This window comes from Triturus cristatus, chromosome 4_1 (genome assembly GCF_964204655.1).
Source record: "Triturus cristatus chromosome 4_1, aTriCri1.1, whole genome shotgun sequence".
NCBI lineage: Eukaryota > Metazoa > Chordata > Amphibia > Caudata > Salamandridae > Triturus > Triturus cristatus.
Window position 1 is genome coordinate 1,250,480,978 of NC_140585.1, and position 20,089 is coordinate 1,250,501,066.

Genomic DNA, 20,089 nt, shown 5'->3' on the forward strand with positions numbered 1-20,089 from the left:
TTATTGTGTAGCATATTGGATTTTCTACATTGATTAGGTCTAAATATAGTCTTTAGAGAATTTTTTAGACTATTAATGTTTTTTATGCATATAGTAGATTGTACTAGAGACTATTGGAAAGGTGTATGTAGTAAAGAATGAGTTATAGAGAGTGTGTATGTAAATATATGTAATAGAGTGTGTATATGGCAAAGTGCGTCAGAGTGAGTGAATAGTATTGATATGTGTAAAAGAGGAGGAACCAACAGTCAGTACTAGAAATTTTTGTAGATAGTATGTGTGTTACAGTGAGTCTTGTACATAGTGTATAGTAAAGAGTGTGCTGTTGAGAGTGTGTGTTTTAAAGAGTTGGAGTTACCAAATTTGTTATAGAATGTATGTTATAGTGGTCTGAAGAGTGTTTCTTCCAGTGTGTGTGGTAGATACTGTGTTTGATAGTGTGTGGTTTTACTTGACTATTACATGTAATCGCTAATATGCATCAAAAATTTCCCTTTAAGCTACGTACCTCAGATATTGTCCCTAATATGCTCATTAATGACCGTAAGTTTGCCTTTCTTATTGTTTTTATTGAAGAAACTGGTGGAGCAGGTGGCTGTAGTATATATTCTGCTTCCTGGATATTTTTTGTGGAATTATTAACGGTGGCATTCTGGAAATCTTTGTTTGTATGGTTAGGATTATTACATTGTTCTTGTTGATAAATTTTCGAATTATAATCCCATTTCCTTCCTTTGTCAGCTTGAAAAAATCATCATTGTAGCAAGTTCCTTTTATTGATCCACTTTCATCAGCTAGAGCAATATGAAATAACATTTTATTTTCTTGCTTAGCGTTTTTGTAGTTTGTTTTTGCAGAGCATTTTACTATGTTTGCTCTTATTGCTTTCTGATAAGGTTTGCTTTCTTCTTGTTTTGTTTGCTTAATTTCTTGTTTAGAAATCATCTGCAATGAGAGAAAAATGTGACCAGACCTTTTTAATATAACATGTAAAGAAAGCAAATCTCTGAAAGAAAAGAACATATCAAATGATAAATTATGCTTATTAAACTGCTACCCATAATGCTTTGTGATCACTATAGTAGGACTCTAATATACCAAAGTGAGTTACATTTACATTAACATATATATGGTCTAAGGTTGAATTGTAGTCTGTTGTGTAGTCTTGTATTTTTTGGTGACATTGGAATTGGTTTTGCATGTACTCTAATAGCAGTGTTGTGTTGTGTGATACTTGTGTTAAATCTATGTTGAAGTCACCCATTATTATATATCTATAGTTTGGGTAAAAGTTCAATATGCTAGTTAATACTTGCAAAAGTTTTTGTAGTTGTACATGTGGTGGCTTGTATAATATTACAAATAAGTAGTCACAATTATTTACAATTAAAGTAAAATGTACAATGTCGATTTCGTGTTGTTTCATAAATTGGTAAAAGGCATATATGTTGCTTGTAATAAATAGCGATTCCATGCTTAGTATGCTGATTATGGAATTTATCAAATATTATTAGATGATAGTGTTGAATTAATAATGAATTGCTGTCTCCTTTCCTAGTTGTGTTTATTTCAGTGAGACATATAATATCTGCATTCATGATATTTGAGTCGGCTTGTATAGCTTTGTAATGAACGTATGTTCTGTACAATATTATTAAAGTTTTGCAGATAGTTACATAATTGGGATACTGATATTTCCAATTGCATATCTGTCCTTAAGCGGGCCATTTCTTCATGAACTTTTGGGTGTACAACTATTTTGTCTTGCTGAAAGTTCTTAATATATATGTTTCCTAATGATTTTGATCTGCTTAAAACAACATAATGCAAATGATGTATTTTACTATTGTTAAAATGGATGTAAAGTGGTTCAATAGTTTCTCCTTGTGTTCTATGTATAGTACGTGCAGATGATTGGCGTAGTGGGAATTGCTTGCGTATAATTGTTATACATTTTTGTGTAAATTGAAAATGTCTAGAGATAGCATGAATTGGTGTCCAATGAGGCGAAATGTTATTATAATATATGTGGCTATTTTCCTGTCTTGTCAATTTACCAACATTTTCTTTATCAAAAAGAATCCATATCGCATTAGGAACGCTATTGATAGTTTCTACTAATTCAACTATACCTGTAGCACCATTTGTTAAGCCATCATTAACATTTATATTGCAAGTCAGATCGTATCGTAATTTTAATGCAATATGTAATATGAATGGCAGGCCCATGGTCTTAGTTGGATCTGTAGGTAATTGCATTAGTATTATTTTTTTTTACTATTTCGCTTAGGTCAGATGCAACTGTATCTATTGCGGTTGATGTGTAAACAGGATAGTTCATTATATGTTGTAATAAAACTTCATTATTAACTTCTTTGTTTGTTGCCATAATATAAGGGATGGTTTTGGTAATGTTTTGGGGTGGGTCTAACTCGCGTGTTTGTATTTGTATTATATCGGCATTCGTTTGTTTTCCTTCTCTTAATCTGTTTAGTAATTGAGCAAATGGTAAGTCATTTAGCTGACGCATAATTTTTGTCTATTTAAACAACTTAAAGTGTGTTTGCCATAAATTTGTACTTACTGGTCTGTATGAATGCCTAGAATTTTCAAATATGTATGTGTCAAATACTGGTTTTAATTGATAAAAATCTCCAATTGCTAATATGGATATTCCACCAAAAGGGAGGTTGGACATTTTAATTTCTTGTAACCTGTTATGTATAAAATTGAAAAGATTTGCCCCTACCATTGATATTTCATCAATTATTAGCAATTTAAGATGCAATAATTCATTTTGTAGTGCACTCCTGTTCTCATGAGTTAGTGGTTTATGAGTTAGCAATTGTGAAACTGGTATTTTAAATGTACTATGTAGCGTTTTACCATGAATGTTATGTGCTGCTTTGCCTGTTGGAGCTGTAAGCAATACATAAATGTTATCTGGATTTTCTCCAGCTTTGGTATTGTAATAGCGTAGTAAGGTTTGGTAAAGGGCTGTAATAAGGAAGCTTTTGCCTACTCCTGCACCACCTGTGCAAAATGTATAGCAAGGTGTTTTTTGTTTTTTATCCAATGCAAGTGATGGTATATAAAGTTAAGTTGCTCATTTGTAAGATTTTGCATCACACTGTGATATTGGTCATTTGGCATTATATTATTGGTTAAAAGTTCATCATTACTTGTACTTCTAATGCCTAAATGAAATGACAAGTCATATAATAGTGGTTCATTCACTTGAACTTCAGGACATATGTTTTCATCGGTTTCTATATCCATTGGAGGTATAAGTAATGTGTCTAATGTACAGTCTCCATTGGTATTAGGTGTTAATGGGGTATTACGCTTATTATACTTATTATGATTAGCGTCAACTATGTTTTGAATTTCTAGGTATTTTTCATAATATGTTCCCTTATTATCAATAATTAGATTTTCTACTCTCCAGGGGTAATAAAGCATTAACAATTCTCTATAATAATTTTCAGGGTCATTTCTTTTGTTAAATCTGCAATAGCGAATTATCTTCTGTTTATTGCGCTTTGTATAGTCTGGTTCTGCAGTTTCATTTGGTATATTAATTTCAAGTTCTTCCTCATCTGAGCTATAAAAGTTATTTTCTGTGAGGAAATTGTCATGGTCGGTTTCATTTTTCCGCTTTCTACTTTTATTATTTTCATTATACATAGATGCATAGTCAGCTAATGTACATGTTTCTAATTCTGTAGGACGTTTACTATAACATTATCATATTGTATGTGATTGGATGTATCTGGTAACAAATTTATAGTTTCGATGTCTTTTAATAAGTAGGTACGCTTTTCTGGAGGGCTTGTATTAATGAAAACATAAGATCTAGAACTTTTGCGTAAAGGAATTTGAAGTATAAGATATGCTGCTTCTTGCGCACTTATTTCTGTACAGTTTAGGAATTTGTTACCTATATGTTTAAGTTGCTCTTTTATACTTGGATTGTGATAAACTTCTTTTGCTGCTTGTGCAATTAACTTGCTCATTCCACGCTGCGATTTACTAATATATGATACTATATATACGGCACATGCATATGCATCTAAGATGTATTGTATATCAATGTTCGCTTGCCATGCTTGTAAAATTGTAGTATTATAGTTATTAATAAAGCATTCCGCTGGTGTTCTTTTTAGGAAAATTTTATTTTTTTCTATAATGCAGCGTATACATATAACCTATTGTCTTAGATCTAGTTGCATAGAATCTAAAAACTGACTAAAGGAATAATTTGGGAACTCTTGTGTGTTCATAGTCAGGTGGATTAGTTCAATTTGCTGTAAGAGCTCTTGATCAGTTTTGTCCAGTGCTAATGGTTCTAGTATAAAAGTTTCTGGCATTGGATATTTTGGGTACTGGTATTTGCAGGTTCTTTTATGTTTAATACGACAATTTTTGGTATGCCCGTGCCTTTGCAGGGGTAATAAAGACTCAACATTTGGATCCTGTGTTTTTGCACATGTTATATATTTATCTATAAAAGCTGTAACTGCATTATGTTCTGAAGTTGCATATTGTGGAGCATTTTCAATCCATATTATTGCATGTATATGTGGGGATCCTCTTTGTTGGAATTCTACTCTATAAAAGTAATCTATAATCTTGCCAATTGGGTTACTTTTATGCAATAAAATACAATTAAACAATTTTCTAACTTGAAAGTCAAAATGTCTTGCACAAGTAATAGGATTTTGTTGTATTAATTTGCATTTTGCCTCCCATGACATATTTTGGAATTCTTCTTCTGTACATTGTTGTTTTTTCTCAGTACGTAATAGTATGTTAATTAAATGATACCATTTAGTTTCTGCTGCTGATAAAGTAAAAAAAATGTTGGAATCCCTAATTGTCTAATCATAGCAAATAAGTCTTTTTTGCATTGCTCCCAATATGGTGGCGAGCTACGTATAGTTTTTAGGATTTTGTATCCCTCATTAAATTGGAAAATGCTTTCTAATTTTTGTTTTATGTCTTGCTGTAATAATGTTACCATTGTTAAAGTGAGATGTATATTTTACTCTGTATTTGCTTAATATGCAACTTTTTCAATTTAAAGAAAACATTTGTTATGGACTTAGCTACTCTTTGATCATTACTTCTTAATTCCCATTGACATATTGTACTGTAATGTATTGGTACATGTCTTTCTTTATTTGTTGGCCTTCGCTTCCCACAAAATATAGTGGGGAAAGCGAAATATTCGGAATCTTTGTCTTCATATAGACCTCTTGGTGTGTTCTATTCAGCAGGTGCTAAATTTATAATATTAATGCTTTCTGTAGTTATAGTTTCATTAGTTAGCATAGTATCTAAATTCCCTGCTGCAACGTTGTCTGAGGAATCTGACGTATTGTTTGTATCAGAAGTGTCATTACAAGGTGGTATATTTGCTGGTGTATATTCCCAATCCCGATTAACGGTGACTCCATATTCTTGGAACATACTGCTATTAGTTGCTAAATATAGAGCTGCACGCTTTACTTTGTTTGGCCTAACATTTTCGAAATGGGTATAGGATTTATAGCTTAATTTTCTTTTTAATTTAATTGGAATTGTCATGTTATCATTAATTTGCTTTGGTAAAACAGTAACAGTTGTCATAACATCGGCAGGGACGTTAACTACTGCACCTGAGAGAGATTTTTGAAAGCCACGCGGCAGTGTTCTAATTTGTAAAAAAGGTTTTCTTGGTGATACTAATCTCTCTTCTAAATTATGCAAGTGTAATTCTGGTGGTATCTCAGGAAATGTCATCCCATTATAGAAAGAACAAGGTGGTATTTTGTCCTTGGCAATATATTTGTAGCATGTTCTGAATATATCTTCTGTTTGATATTTGGTAATGTTACATCCAAGGAATTTACGCCTTTTTTTTTACATTGTGCGTTCTTTGCAAACTTTGTTTTTGCCGTAATTGATTGCAAATAGTGCAAGCATACTCTGGGCCATATCTAATTTGTGCATGGAAACTACTAATCATGGCATTTGTTGTCAATGATGTTATATTTGTGTAATTGTTAAGTGGATTTTCTGGTTCTTGTGCATGCGTTCTTTTTCTGTTACTGTTATTTTGTGGGACTTCTATTGTAGTTGGTTGATTGTGAATTCCAGCATCAGGTGTAAATGTGCTTGTTAGTACATTGGGATTGTTAATAGCTATGGTAGAACCAATATTACTTGCGGTTGGGGAAATCTCTGTATGCATTTGACTATCGCTGTTGAGTGTTTCTATAATTGTATGTTCTAACTGTAAGTCTATAGGTGTGATATGTGGAGATGCATTTTGAGCTACGTTTGTAGTATGGACATATATGTTTCTTTTAGGTGTAACTTTTTTTTCCCTATGATTTTTTTGTGTTGCCTTAAGTGACAATTTGGCAATTTTTCGTATTTTAACTGGAGTGAAGTATAATACTTAGTGAATTTGTTAGTTTGTTTTAAAGCGCTAACGTTATGATGTATTCAATAAGTTGATTAGGTGATTCGATTTTTATAGCAATAGATGTTTCATCAGCATGAGGTATTACTTTCTCATTTTGGCTATTTGAATTAAATATAAAGTATGCATGGATAGTTTTGAATATCGAAATAGTATATGTATTTAAACAAACTAATATACCATCTTGCAAATCAATTGAAGTAAGGGTTCTCAAAAGCTTGGTATTTTGCATTTCTGCTTCTTTGACCTCAATTGCAAAGCTTATTTTTTGCTTAATTGCATATATAATGTTATTTTGATCTATGTAATTGGACAAATATTGTGGCTGCATACAATTTTCTTTATTGACAGACTGCATTTCAATATATAGAGCATCTCCAAGTTCCATAATAGATTGCAAGTCTAGACTATCCCAACTATCTGCAGGTTTATAGTAGTTATGTAGAATAGCAAATAGACTATTTTGTAGAGATTGTGCACATCTTGATGGTAGTCTAATATCTGTTTGTGTTTGCTGTTTGTGCTATTTAATACATTTATATTTTGTTGTGTTTCTGCTAAAAAAGTTTTGTCTATGTTGTTCTTGATGGTATTGTGCCTTTTGGACAATATGCCATTGGTGGTACTTTGTGGACTAAATATTTTGTTACAATGAGTATCAGGTATGTTTGCAGGATGGGAACTCTGTGTATATGTGTTAGTATGCAAATCACTTGTTGAGGCTGTCAGGTTTTGTGTATGTATGTTTCTTGTATTACTACTTGTGATTCTTGTGTTGTGTTTAAGTGTATTTGCATGTATACTTGCATATGTAGTAGTATTATCATGTGAGACACTAGTATATTGTGTTGTATCTATGCTATTGCAGGTAGGTAGAGGCAGTTGTGCAGGTGTTATAGGTACAAGGGCATTTGGTTTTGTTTGAATATGTCGAGTATTAGCTAATTATGCTGATGGCTGTTGTGTATTTACAAGAGTGCTTGTCTTTGATTCCCGGAGCAAATGTTTTTCAGTTTCTATGCGAGTTTTCAATTTGCGTGTGAAAAAATCTGTACATGCTCCAGTAGAATGCACATAAATATGTTTTTTTAATATGGTACTTGTATTTTGTTCTGCTATGAGCATTGCCTTATGTAGTGAATCTTTTTTAATTGTACTTATATGTATTGGAGTTAATTCATACGGTAAGTAATTTGTATTGGGTCGCTTTAGACTATATGCCAGATTTGTAATGTACTCTATAAGTCCTTCAAATGATATTTGTATGGTAATACATGTTCCATTTGGGTGAGGCATTCCTGTGCTATCGCGGCTGTGAGTCAAATACAAAGTGCGAATTTTCATTGTGCATAATGGCTATAACATACATATCCATGCAGAGTAAAACACTGCAATGTAAATTTAGTGCAGCTCTCAATACTGTTTGCATATTTGGTGAAGATGGGTCAAAATGTTTCAGTATATCCCCATAAGAAGGCTGTTTAAGCTTAAGCGAATAGATAGTGTTATTGTGTTGTACATAATTTGGTAAATCAGGATGCATAAGGTTTTCTTGATTAATGGAATGCATATCTATATATAAAGCATCCCCCAAGTCCATAATGGCATGTAAATCTTCTACAGTCCATGTATTTGCAGGTATGTAGCAATTGTGTATGATTGCAAATGTGCTGTTTGGCAAACATTGTTTACCTCGCGAAGTAGGGGAAAATTTGTTATGCCCTTGATGATAAGTTGCTTGCAGTATTTCCATTATTCAAAAGGAAGGTATGAAACATACCAGATCAGTGGAGCCCTCTATATGCCAGCACCTAAGCTGCTATCCCTTCTGTATACAGGTCCCTATGTACTTGCTAGGGTTGAGTGTGCACACTGGATCGCACCCACTGATACAATGCCAGTCCAAGCGGACCTTACAATTTTAGACCAAAAGCACAGGTGCACCACACTTTGAGAAAATGGGGAAGATAATAATATAATTCATTCCCAACGTCCATGTTATTTAGAAAAGGTCATTTTTTATTCACAACATTCATAATTGTTCTCTTTTTTTAAAACAACGGAATATAAATACAGTCTGTTCTTGACAATACAGCCGACGCGTTTCGTCCCATTCGCGTTACGCGGGATGGGCCATGTACGCACGATGCGCTTCGCGCACCGTGCGCACATGGGGGACATATTATGCGCTTCGTTGCGAATGGTATTCATTTATACTTTCAATGATTAGACATGACATGCACAAATGGTGCCCTTCGGGCACCATTTGCACACGGGGTGGGGATAGTGTGGATAATTTTTTTTTTTTAAATAATTTTAACCGTATGCGTACGGTAAGCGTAATCGGCGATTTTTCGGAAAAATTTTTTTTGGCCTTGTGGGTTGTTTGGGGACACCTATATCGATGCTGGGTGGTTAAGAACTGAATATACTGCCCCTTTAGATGTTTTTTGTCTTTGTTTTTGCTGCCCCCCTCAGAGTCCGAGAGAGAAAATGGCGGCCGCCGCTTCCTGGTTTCGACCGATTCGAATGTTTACTTAGATCGAACAGCCAATCAGAATCGCGCTTGCGCACGTCACCTTACGCGTACGGTAAGCGCACCGTAAGCGCACCGTAAGCTGGCTCAGATATATATATTGATTTAAAGGCTATTTTCTCAGAATCTACTGAACAGATTTACACCAAACCTACAAAAGGCACTTCCTTGACCTGTAGACTACCTCTCTGCCAAATTTCAAGGAACTCTGTTCAGCCGTTCGGGCTGTAGCTGTGTCTAAAGGTCCTATGGAAAAATGTATGGGAAAAACGCGTTTTGGGACCCCCCTTTTATCTCAGCCCCCGCTTGACGAATCCCCCCGAGACTTTCAGGGTAGGAGCGGAGCGTAGCGCCCCACCTATTTTGAAAATTTGGCGAGGATTCGTCGACCGGCGCCAAAATTATTCAAAATAGAATGTTGCGGTTTTCCTATGGAAACAGGGTCCTAACTATAACTACCTACTGGCGACCGCCAGTAGGTAATATATATATATATATATATTCTAATGATTTTAACTAATCTGTATTGGGCATAGGCAGATAGGTTAACAAAATAGTAAGATACTTTCACCTTGATGTCTTGATAAGGAATGAGCAACTTGCTACAGTGATCTAGGGAAGAATAACAACCAGTATTAATGATGACTTGGCATATTAGTATACAGAACGTTGTCGAATGGAAAGAAATTAGGAAAGTCATTTGTAGTAATACCATTAGTGTGTTAGTAGTAAGAAAAGTGTAGCATAGAGTGTATTATAGTATATGTAGTTAAGTATGTAGTAAACATTGCTTAGTAGAAATTTATAAAGAGTGTTGTAGAATGTCATAAAAGAAAAACATACCCATAAAGTTTTGTGAAAAGAGTAATACAGGTGTAATAATACGTAAATAGTTTGTAGCGGAAGGTTTCTGTAGAGTATGCTAGAGAAAGTGTGGGGAAATGTAGTATAGTTTAGAGAATGTGTAGCAAATAAAGTGTACATCAAGAATGTGTAGTGGAATGTTAAGAAAAGATTAGTAGAGTGTGGTTTTCAGAGTGATTTATTGTAATACTAGTGTGAACAAAGAGAAATAGTAAGGTAGAAAAGTGTTGAGAAAAGTTGGCAGTGCTTCACGTAAGTCACCCCATGGGAGTATGTATTTTGCGTTTGCGAACATACTCACTTTTTCATCATTAGCAAATGCCAACTTAGAGTAGGAAACTGTGTAAAAGAAATGAACAAAGAGAAGAAAGTGAAGAATAGAGAGAGAGTAGTATATACGATGTGTTTGAAAGAGCAGTAGGAGCAGTGTATGTAGTAAAGATTAAGTGGTAAAGGATAGCAGGAAGTGTAATAAAGTATAGAATTGTAACTTTAGTAGCTAGTGGTGATTAGAATGTACAGAGTATATGTTGTGTTAAGTAGTAGGGGGTGGATATTTAAATGTGTGGAATAGAGGATGTGTGCTGTATAGTATGTGTTATAAAGTAAGCACTAAGAGTATGTGTTTGAGTGCGTGTGGTATCGGGTGCAAAGAATATAAAAGCTATAAACAGTTGTGTGGTGTGAAGAGTGTGTGTGGGGTTGAGAGTGTGCGGGGGCCGATAGCCGCCTGAGGGAGGGAGTGTGGCAGAGCAAGAGTGTGGCAGAGCAAGAGTGTGGCAGAGCAAGAGTGTGGCAGAGCAAGAGTGTGGCGGAGAGCGAGTGTGGCGGAGAGCGAGTGTGGCGGAGAGCGAGTGTGGCGGAGAGCGAGTGTGGCGGAGAGCGAGTGTGGCGGAGAGCGAGTGTGGCGGAGAGCGAGTGTGGCGGAGAGCGAGTGTGGCAGAGAAAGTATGGCATAAGGGGTCTGTGCTAAGAGTATGCAACAAATATGTTTTTTGTGTTTTTTTTTGTTGTAGGTTTGCCCTGGCCTGTGCCGCTATACATTGTTATGCAAGCAGTATTGTTGGTGGTGTGGTTTCTGTTTTTTTTTTTGTTCCAGGTAAGCTCTTGTCTAGGTTTCTTATATGTTGTTTTTTCCTGTTTTGATATGCCTTCCTCGGCCCATGCCATGCCTGTGCAGTGTCATGCATGGAGTGCTTTGGCTAGTATGTATGATGCTGTTTGTGAATCTTAGTTAAGAAACATAGTCAAAATGGCTTACCTAAGGTTTTGTTCCTGTTTTATGTACAGGTTTAGCTCTGTTCATGGATAGATAGTAAGTATTACATTGTGTATGTTAGCTTGTACTATATATAGCACAGGAATGTTTGTGAAGGGTGACTGCACAAAGTTTTTAAAAATTGCTTGGTGACTTTCTTTGCTTTGTAACACTGGCTTATCTAGTATAATGCAGTTTTCAACTTGTTATCTCTCTGCATTTTGTAATATACTGCACAGACACAGTTACACACCCATACACATACATACACACACTGCTTCCTTTGATCGGCAATTTGTTTTGTACATCTTGTCTATGTTTGTTATCTAACTATTTTTTCATTTGTTTTACAGGGCTTCGCCAATCTGTGACGCCCCCGTGAAGCATTGTACATTCTTCTCTAAGGTAAAAATAAGAGTTATTCTAATTGATTTAGTTTATATGTTTTTTTGATTATTGCTATTCTTATTTGGTTGTTTTCTCATTACTTTGTGCAGTCTTTAATTAGTAATGTTTATTTAAATAGATATCTCATGTGTTTGGTTTGATAGTAATACAGGTGGTTCTTGACGAAAGTGCTGTTATGTGTATTTGTTGCGGAATTCGTTATTTGACTGTAGCAGGGCAGGGCAAGTTTTTTATTGAATCTGCTGTTGTGAGAGTGTTTCATTAATTACTGAATGTAATGGCAGGCGGAGCGTAGCTGCAAACAGGGGAGAGCAATCTTTGTAGCATTTGTATGTTCTTTTTGGGATTCAGTGTCATCTGAAGGTAAGTTACAGGTGTACTGTGGTCCTTAGCATAGGCGTGTAGTATTGTATATGGAATACTTTGCCTGTGATGTATGCTGTTGGCTGTGGGTATTAGGTAAGCCATCTTGTCTATGTTTCTTATCTATTATGTAGTAAGAGCGTGTGGCGCAGAGCGTGTGGCGCAGAGCGTGTGGCGCAGAGCGTGTGGCGCAGAGCGTGTGGCGCAGAGCGTGTGGCGCAGAGCGTGTGGCGCAGAGCGTGTGGCAGAGAGCGTGTGGCAGAGAGCGTGTGGCAGAGAGCGCGTGCCATAGAGGGTGAGGCATAGAGGGTGTGGCATAGAGGGTGTGGCATAGAGGGTGTGGCATAGTAGAGAGGATGTAGCAGAGAGTGTGTGGTACAGAGTTGGAATTAGCAGTTTTTCACTTGCATAACCATTTTCTTGTAATTAGCTATTGTCAACTTATAGCTTGAAAGTGTTTACAAATTTTTAAAAAAAGGAGAAGAGTGAAGAGTAGTGAGTGTGTAGCATACATGAAGTAGGAGAGAGTATTAAAAGCAGAGTATGTAGCATAGAGCAATTAGCAAAGCATAGTAGTGACGGCAATATGGTTAATAGAGATGTAAGTGTTGGCACTAATGCATGTAGTATGGAGTGAGTTTGTAAATGTATGTAATAGAGAGTGTGTATTCTACAGCATGTAAAAAGCAAGTGTGCGGTAAGAGGATATATGAGAGCGTGTGGTAGAGAGCATGTGGGACAGAATGAGTGGTAAAGAGCGTGCGCCAAAGAGCGCTTGTCAAAGAGCGCATGGCAAAGAGTGCATGGCAAAGAGTGCATGGAAAAGAGTTCATGGAAAAGAGTGTTTGTAGAGAAATAAATTGTATTCCTGTTGGAAACATAAAGATAGATAAAATAAATAGTTGCTGAAAAAGTTGACATTGCCTCAAGTAAGTAACACCATTGGAGTTAGCAGACTAGTTCTCACCTGCATGTTCACTTTCTCATCATCAGCTATTGACAACTTATACCTTGAAAGTGTAAAAAAGCATGAAATAAAAGAGGAGTGTAAAGAAGAGACTGTGTGTAGTATACATGAAGTAGGAGAGAGAGTAGTAGGAGTAGAGTATGTAGTGTAGACCAAATAGTAAAGCATAGTAGTGAGGAGAATATGATATCAGAGATGTAAGCATCAAATGTGGAGCATGTACAGGAGGTGTGCATAAATATGTGTGCAGTAGAGAGTGTGTGTCATAGAGTATGTAAAAAGAAAGTGTGCTAGAGAGCGTGTGCTAGAGAGCGTGTGCTAGAGAGCGTGTGCTAGAGAGCGTGTGCTAGAGAGCGTGTGCTAGAGAGCATGTGCTAGAGAGCGTGTGCTAGAGAGCGTGTGCTAGAGAGTGTGTAGTCGAGATGTAAGCATTAACTGTGGAGCATGCAGAGGAGGTGTGCATAAAAATGTATGCAGTAGAGTATGCTATAGAGTATGTAAAAAGACAGTGTGGTAGAGAGCGTGTGTCAGAGAGCATGTGACATTGCATGTGTGGCATAGAGCGTGTAGCAGAACGCGCGTGCAATAGAGCGCCTGCGACAGAGTGCATGCAACAGAGCGCATGCAACATAATGGCATACATGCTAAAGCACACGCACTTTGTTACATGCAATGGTCGCATACGCAAAGTCACATGTGCTAAGTGACACCTGCTCATTGACACGTGCTAAGTCACACAATGAATGTATGTTGTAGAGAGTGGATGGTACAGTGTTTGAGAAGGAGATTGTGTGATAGAGTGTGTAGTGTATACTGTGTTGGAGTGTGCGTGGTGGAGAGTGCGTGGCGTAGAGTGCGTTGTGAGCAGTGCGTGGTGGAAAGTGCATGGTAGAGAGTGTGTAAAAGAATGTATCAAAGTTCAAAGTCTGTAATAAATACTGTGTTGCAGAGAGTGTATAGTAGAGAGGTTGAGGGTTGAAAATGTGTTGCAGATTGTGATCAGTAAAGAGTGTGTTTAGAAAAGAGTGCGTATAGTAATAGAGTGGATAGTTCAGAGTGTGCACAGTATAGAGAATGCATAGTATAGAGTGTGCTCCTTTTTTTCCCTCTACTCCATTCTGTGGCCTCTTAAATCCCAGTCAGCCATTGGAGAAGCGCTTGGTCTCTCCAAACAAGCCCTGTCTTTTTGGGATTTGTGGGCGTGTTCTTTTGATTCTTTTTCTGCTGTGGAGCTCGTCCCTTATGCACTGGTGTGCTTGTTTTTTTGGGGTTTTTTTCATCAAATCTTCTCAGACATTTTTTTATGTCTGTTGCTGTGAGGCGAACACTTCCTGAAGTTGTATGTCAAGCAATGTTTCTTTTCCTTTGTTGTGTGCTTTTTTCTTATCTAAATGTTTTTATTTCAGTTTTTTTATAGGACTTCCCTAGTCCATGTTATACCCGTGCAGCGTCGTGCATGAAGTGCTTTGCCTGGTATGTATTCTGTTGTTTGCAAGTCTTGGGTAAGAAGCAGACAAGATGTCTTATCTAATGTTTTTTTTTCTTTTTTCTTTACAGGTCTATCTCACCTCGTAACTAGAAAGTCTGTATTAAATTGTGTATGTTAGCATGTACTATGTATAGTACAATATGTTTTGAGGAGGTTGGCTGCACAATTTTTTTTAGAAATTGCTTAGTAACTTTCTTTGCTTTGTAACACTGCCTTATATAGTCTAATGCTGTTTTCAATGTGGTATTTTTCTCGATTTTTTAACATACCACACAGATATTTACACAAACATACACACTGCTTCACTTGACCATCAATTTGAGTACTCCATTGAAACTTTTCATTTCATTCAGTTCTTAAAAAGCAATAGTACATTAGTTGACTGTGCACAGCCATCTATCCAGTGCTTTTTTGGGCATGTATGCTGCTGCTTGTGGGTAGCAGGCAAGTCATATTGCTTGGCAGGTTCATTGAATGCATTTTTGTGTTTGCGAGGTCTACCCTGACCAGTAATATATCCGTGCAGCGTCATGCATGAAGTGTTTCTCACAGTATGAAAGCTGGTTCTGCTTGTTAAGTAAATCTTCTTGTCTTTGTTGCTTAACTAATGAATTATTATTTGTAAGTTTGGCGTGTACCCTATGTTAGAGAGCGTGTGTTAGAAAGTGTGGAGGAAAGAGCGTGGAGGAGAGCGCGTGGAGGAGAGAGCGTGGAGGAGAGAGCGTGGAGGAGAGAGCATGTGGCACAGAGCTGGAGCTAGCAGTTTGTTTCTTACATACATGACCACTTCTGCATCATTATATATTGATAACTTATATGTTGAAAGTATATGGTAACAAAAAAAACAAGAGAAGAGTAGTAAGTGCGTAGCATACATGAAGTAGGAGAGAGTAGCAAAATCAGCATATGAAGCATCGAGCAAGTAGCAAAGCATAGTAGTAAGGGCAATATAGTGTATACAGATGTAAGTGTTGACAATGGTGCATGTAGTACGGTGTGTGTATGTAAATGTATGTAGTAGAGAGTATGTGTTGTATAGTATGCTAAAAGAAAGTATATGATAAGAGCGTGTGGCAGAGAGCATGTGGCAGAGAGCGCATGCGAAAGAGCGCATGGCATACAGCGCATGCTATAAAGTGTGTGGCATACAGCGCGTGCTATAAAGTGTGTGGCATAGAGCGCGTGGCATAGAGCACATGGCCTAGAGCGGATGCCAAAGAGCGGATGCTAAAGAGTGCATGCTAAAGAGCGCACGGCAAAGAGTGTACAGCAAAGTGCGCACAATAAAGAGCGCACGGTAAAGCGTGTTTGTAGAGAAATAAAGTGTATTCCTGTTGGAAACAGAGATAGATAAATACAAAAGTGTCATGAAAATTTGAGTATCTCATGTAAGTAACACCATTGGGGTTTGCAGATTAGTTCTCACCTGCATGCTCACTTTCTCTTCATTAACTTTTGGCAAATTATAGGTTGAAATTATATAAAAATAAGGAGCGAAAATAGGAGAGTGTGTAGTATACATGAATACAAAAAGTAGTAGGAGTAGTGTATTTAGTGTAGACCAAACAGTAAAGCATAGTACTGAGGGCAATGAATCTAGTAAAAATGCAAGCATTAACTATGATGTATGTAGAGGTGTGCATAAAAATGTGTGCAGTAGAGTGTGTGTGTTAAGAGTGCGTGCCAAAGAGTGCGTGCCAAAGAGTGCATGGTAAAGAGGTAAAGAGTGCGTGCCAAAGAGTGCGTGCCAAAGAGGGCATGGGAAAGAGGGCATGGGAAAGAGGGCATGTAGAGACATAAAGTCTATTACTGGTGGAAACATAGAGATAGCTAAAGAAAAAAGTTGCAGAAAAAGTTGACAGTGCCTCACGTAAGTAACACCATTGGAGTTTGCAGATTGGTTCTCACCTGCATGCTCACTTTCTCATCATTAGCTATTGTCAACGTATAGGTTGAAAGTGTGGAAAAGCAAGGGAAAAAAAATGAGAATAAAGAAGAGACAGTGTGTAGTATAAATGAAGGAGTAGAGAGAGCCGTAAGAGTAGTGTATGTAGTGTAGGCCAAATAGTAAAGGATAGTAGTGAGGATAATAAAGGTAGTAGAGATGTAAGCATTAGCTGCGGTGCATGTAGAGGAGATGTGCATAAAAATTTGTACAGTAGGTAGTATGTGAAAGCGCATGTCAAAAGATAGTGTGTGAGAAAGTGTGTGGCGTAGAGCCTGTGGCAGAGAGCCTGTGGCAGAGAGCCCGTGGTACAGAGAGCCCGTGGTACAGAGACTGCCACAGAGGCTGTAACCAGAACGCGTGCAACAGAGCGAGTGCAACAGAGCGCGTGCAACATAATGTCACACGCGCTATGGTACACGCACTATGGTACACGCGCTATGGTACACGCGCTAAGTCACATGCGCTAAGCCACATGCGCTAAGCCACACAATGAGTGTGTGTTGTAGAGAGTGGATGGAAGAGAGTGTGAATGAGAATGTGTGATAAAGAGTGTGTGGTGTGGAATGTGTAATGGAGAATGCATGGTGGAAAATGCATGGTGGGGAGTGTGTGCTATTACTGTTTAAAACAGAGATAGTAAAAGGAAAAAGTTGCAGAAAAAGTTGACAGTGCCTCACGTAAGTAACACCATTGGAGTTTGCAGATTGGTTCTCACCTGCATGCTCACTTTCTCATCATCAGCTATTGTCAACTTATAGGTTGAAAGTGTGAAAAAGCAAGGGAAACAAAGAGGAGAATAAAGAAGAGACAGTGTGTAGTATACATGAAGGAGTAGAGAGAGTAGTAAGAGTAGAGTATGTAGTGTACACCAATAATAAAGCATAGTAGTGAGGATAATAAAGGTAGTAGAGATGTAAGCATTAGCTGCGGTGCATGTGGAGGAGATGCACATAAAAATGTGTACAACAGGTAGTATGTGAAAGTGTATGTAAAAACATAGTGTGTGAGAGAGTGTGTGGCAAAGAGTATGTGGCAGAGTGCGTGTGGCAGAGTGCGTGTGGCAGAGTGCGTGTAGCAGAGAGCCTGTGGCACAGAGCCTGTGCAACAGAGCGCGTGCAACAGAGCGCGTGCAACATAATGCCACACGCGCTAAGTCACATGCGCTAAGTCACACGCGCTAAGTCACACAATCAGTGTGTGTTGTAGAGTGTGGATGGAAGGGAGTGTGAATGCGAAAGTGGGCTAAAGAGTGTGTGATGTGTAATGGAGAGTGCATGGTGGAAAGTGCATGATGAGGAGTGTGTGCGAAAGACTGTATCAAAGCCTGTAATAAAGAGTGTGTTGCAGACAGTGTGTAATATAGAGCTTTAGGGTAGGAAATGTGCTGCAGTTTGTGATTAGTACAGTGTGCATAGTAAAGAGTGTGCGTAGTGAAGAAAGTGTATAGTCCAGAGCAGAGGCGCAACTAGAGCCAAATTTCGGGGGGGGCTAAGAAAAAATTTCGGGGGGGGCTGAGTCTTTTAAGCCATAGGCAGAGTGGAGGTGCAGGGGCTCTTAGAAGGGGCGAAACAACAGCGAGGCCTCATTAACATGCAAATGGTCTTTTTAAAGACCTTTGAAGTGCTCGGGTGCGGCTGTGTGTGCGCCTGGAAGCTGTCTCATCCCGGGCTGCAACACGCAACGGGGGGGGCTGAAGCCCTGTGAGTCCAATGGGTGTTGCGCGCCTGGTCCAGAGTGTGCTTAGTATAGCCTATGCATAGCATAGAGTGCACATAAGAAAGAGTGCATAGTATAGAGAGCATATCAATGTGAATGCATGTAAGAAATCGTGTGCAAAAGAGTATGTGGTAGAGAGTACGTAGCATACTTGCGTGATATAGTGTGTAAGATACTGGATGTAGTTTAGGAAGTATAGAAGAATGTTTTGCGTAGTGTTTATAGACCGTTAGAGTGTATTGTAGAATAAGAGGGGGTAACATAAAAATGTCATCTTCGTTTGCATTGTAATATGCGGAATAACTTACTGTGTCCTAGTGGAAAGTAGGCCAACTGGAGTTGCTTAAAGGAATGGCTGGACTCCTTTTTTTCCTGCATTAGCAGTGAGAGCACCCAAAAAAGGTAGTTAGTATAGCCTTATGTCTCCATAATGTTATAGACTTATTATGTAGGCTGCTAGTAAAATGCAGCATGCTACTGGAATTGCCAAAACCGATCCCATAATTTCCTGTGCTTTAATTATACATATTGTGTTTCCTCAACCCTATGCCTTCTGCGCTTTGACTTTCAGCATCATGGCAACTCTCTCCACAAGCTGTGCTACTTTGTTGCACTAAAAGTTTAAGGAGGCGCGGTATGGAGCATATATAAACAGTATGCTAAAAACTGCAAATGCAGCACTTAATGCCCAAGTCGCGCATTGAACTTTCAAGCTATGAAGCATGAGTTTCGACTTAAAAAATGTATTGTACTATGAAGCGTGATTGCAAAAAAAAAAAACAATTGTGCACTAATATCTGCATTACTGCGGTTAATCCATACATCAAGGCCAATGTCTGTACAGCACACATTGAAAATAAGTGACCAATGAGAATCAATGAAAGTATTTTGAGAAGTATACCTAGTTCCGTAAGCGTACGTTGTGAAAGTCCCCCCCCCCCCCCCAAAAGGATAACAAACATCGCACATTAAAATGTCAGTGATATTATAAGGATAAGCACCCCCCCTCCCCCCCTCGACACACACTTGTTTCAGTTTGATAAATTTGCATTGAAGCGGCACAGAGTAAAGAAGGTGAATACGCATTTTAGATGAAACTTAAAAATAAACAATGTAACCTGAAAGCATCTGCAAAGAGGCGAGAAAAGAATATGGTAAATTTATTCGAATCTAAAGCATGACAAAAAGCAATGGATGCAAAGCTATTGAATGCGCGCACCATAAATGAAATCCTAGACAAAAAGTGAGATACAAAAGTAGACGTGAGCAAAAGCCCACATGACCGAAACGTTTCGCATCACGAAACACATTTTGGCAACGAAAGTGAAACAGTTGTAACACATGCAACTAACAGTAATAAGCGCGTCAAAATTAAAAGGCAGGCAAAGTTGTGTATTAGCGTATAATTGTACGATCACTGGCAACAGTAGCAAGTTTCTAATGCAAGCGAGGCGAAAGTATATTATGCAGAGAGCGTTTCACTAAGTATAAAATACACGGCAAACGATAGCGAAGCGGTACCGTAATGAATATAGTATTAGCGGTGAAAGCAAAAGTAGCAAGTTAATTTGCTGCTTGTGCGTTTTTCTTCTAAATCCTAGTCAATATATGTTAGGTAAGCAGTTCGGTTCAAATTTAAAAATTCACGGCATCGAAAACTAACGGCTGCAAGATACTAAACGAACTTCGATAATTATAAAGCAAAACAGGTTGGCAAAAGTTTAAGTTGTAAAACAACTGCACTTTAAATTTGATAAACACGATTTTAGAAATACGATGCATTTATTTTAAAAACTGCAATGCACAAGCGTATTCCAATTGCAATGTTTGAAGTTGCTTACCTTTTTGCAACAGAGATAGTTCAGCTCGCAATGTATACTGGATGACGTTGACCCACGAAATGTTTAGAATGGCTGCTCTTCGAGTTTAAGTACAGTAAAAGAGAAAGAAAGGGGAGTTACTTTAAATGAATAACGAAAGTGAAACTGTTGTAACACATGCAACTAACAGTAGTAAGCGATTCTAAAGTAAAAGGCATCCTAAGTTGTGTTTTAGCGTATAATTGTACGAT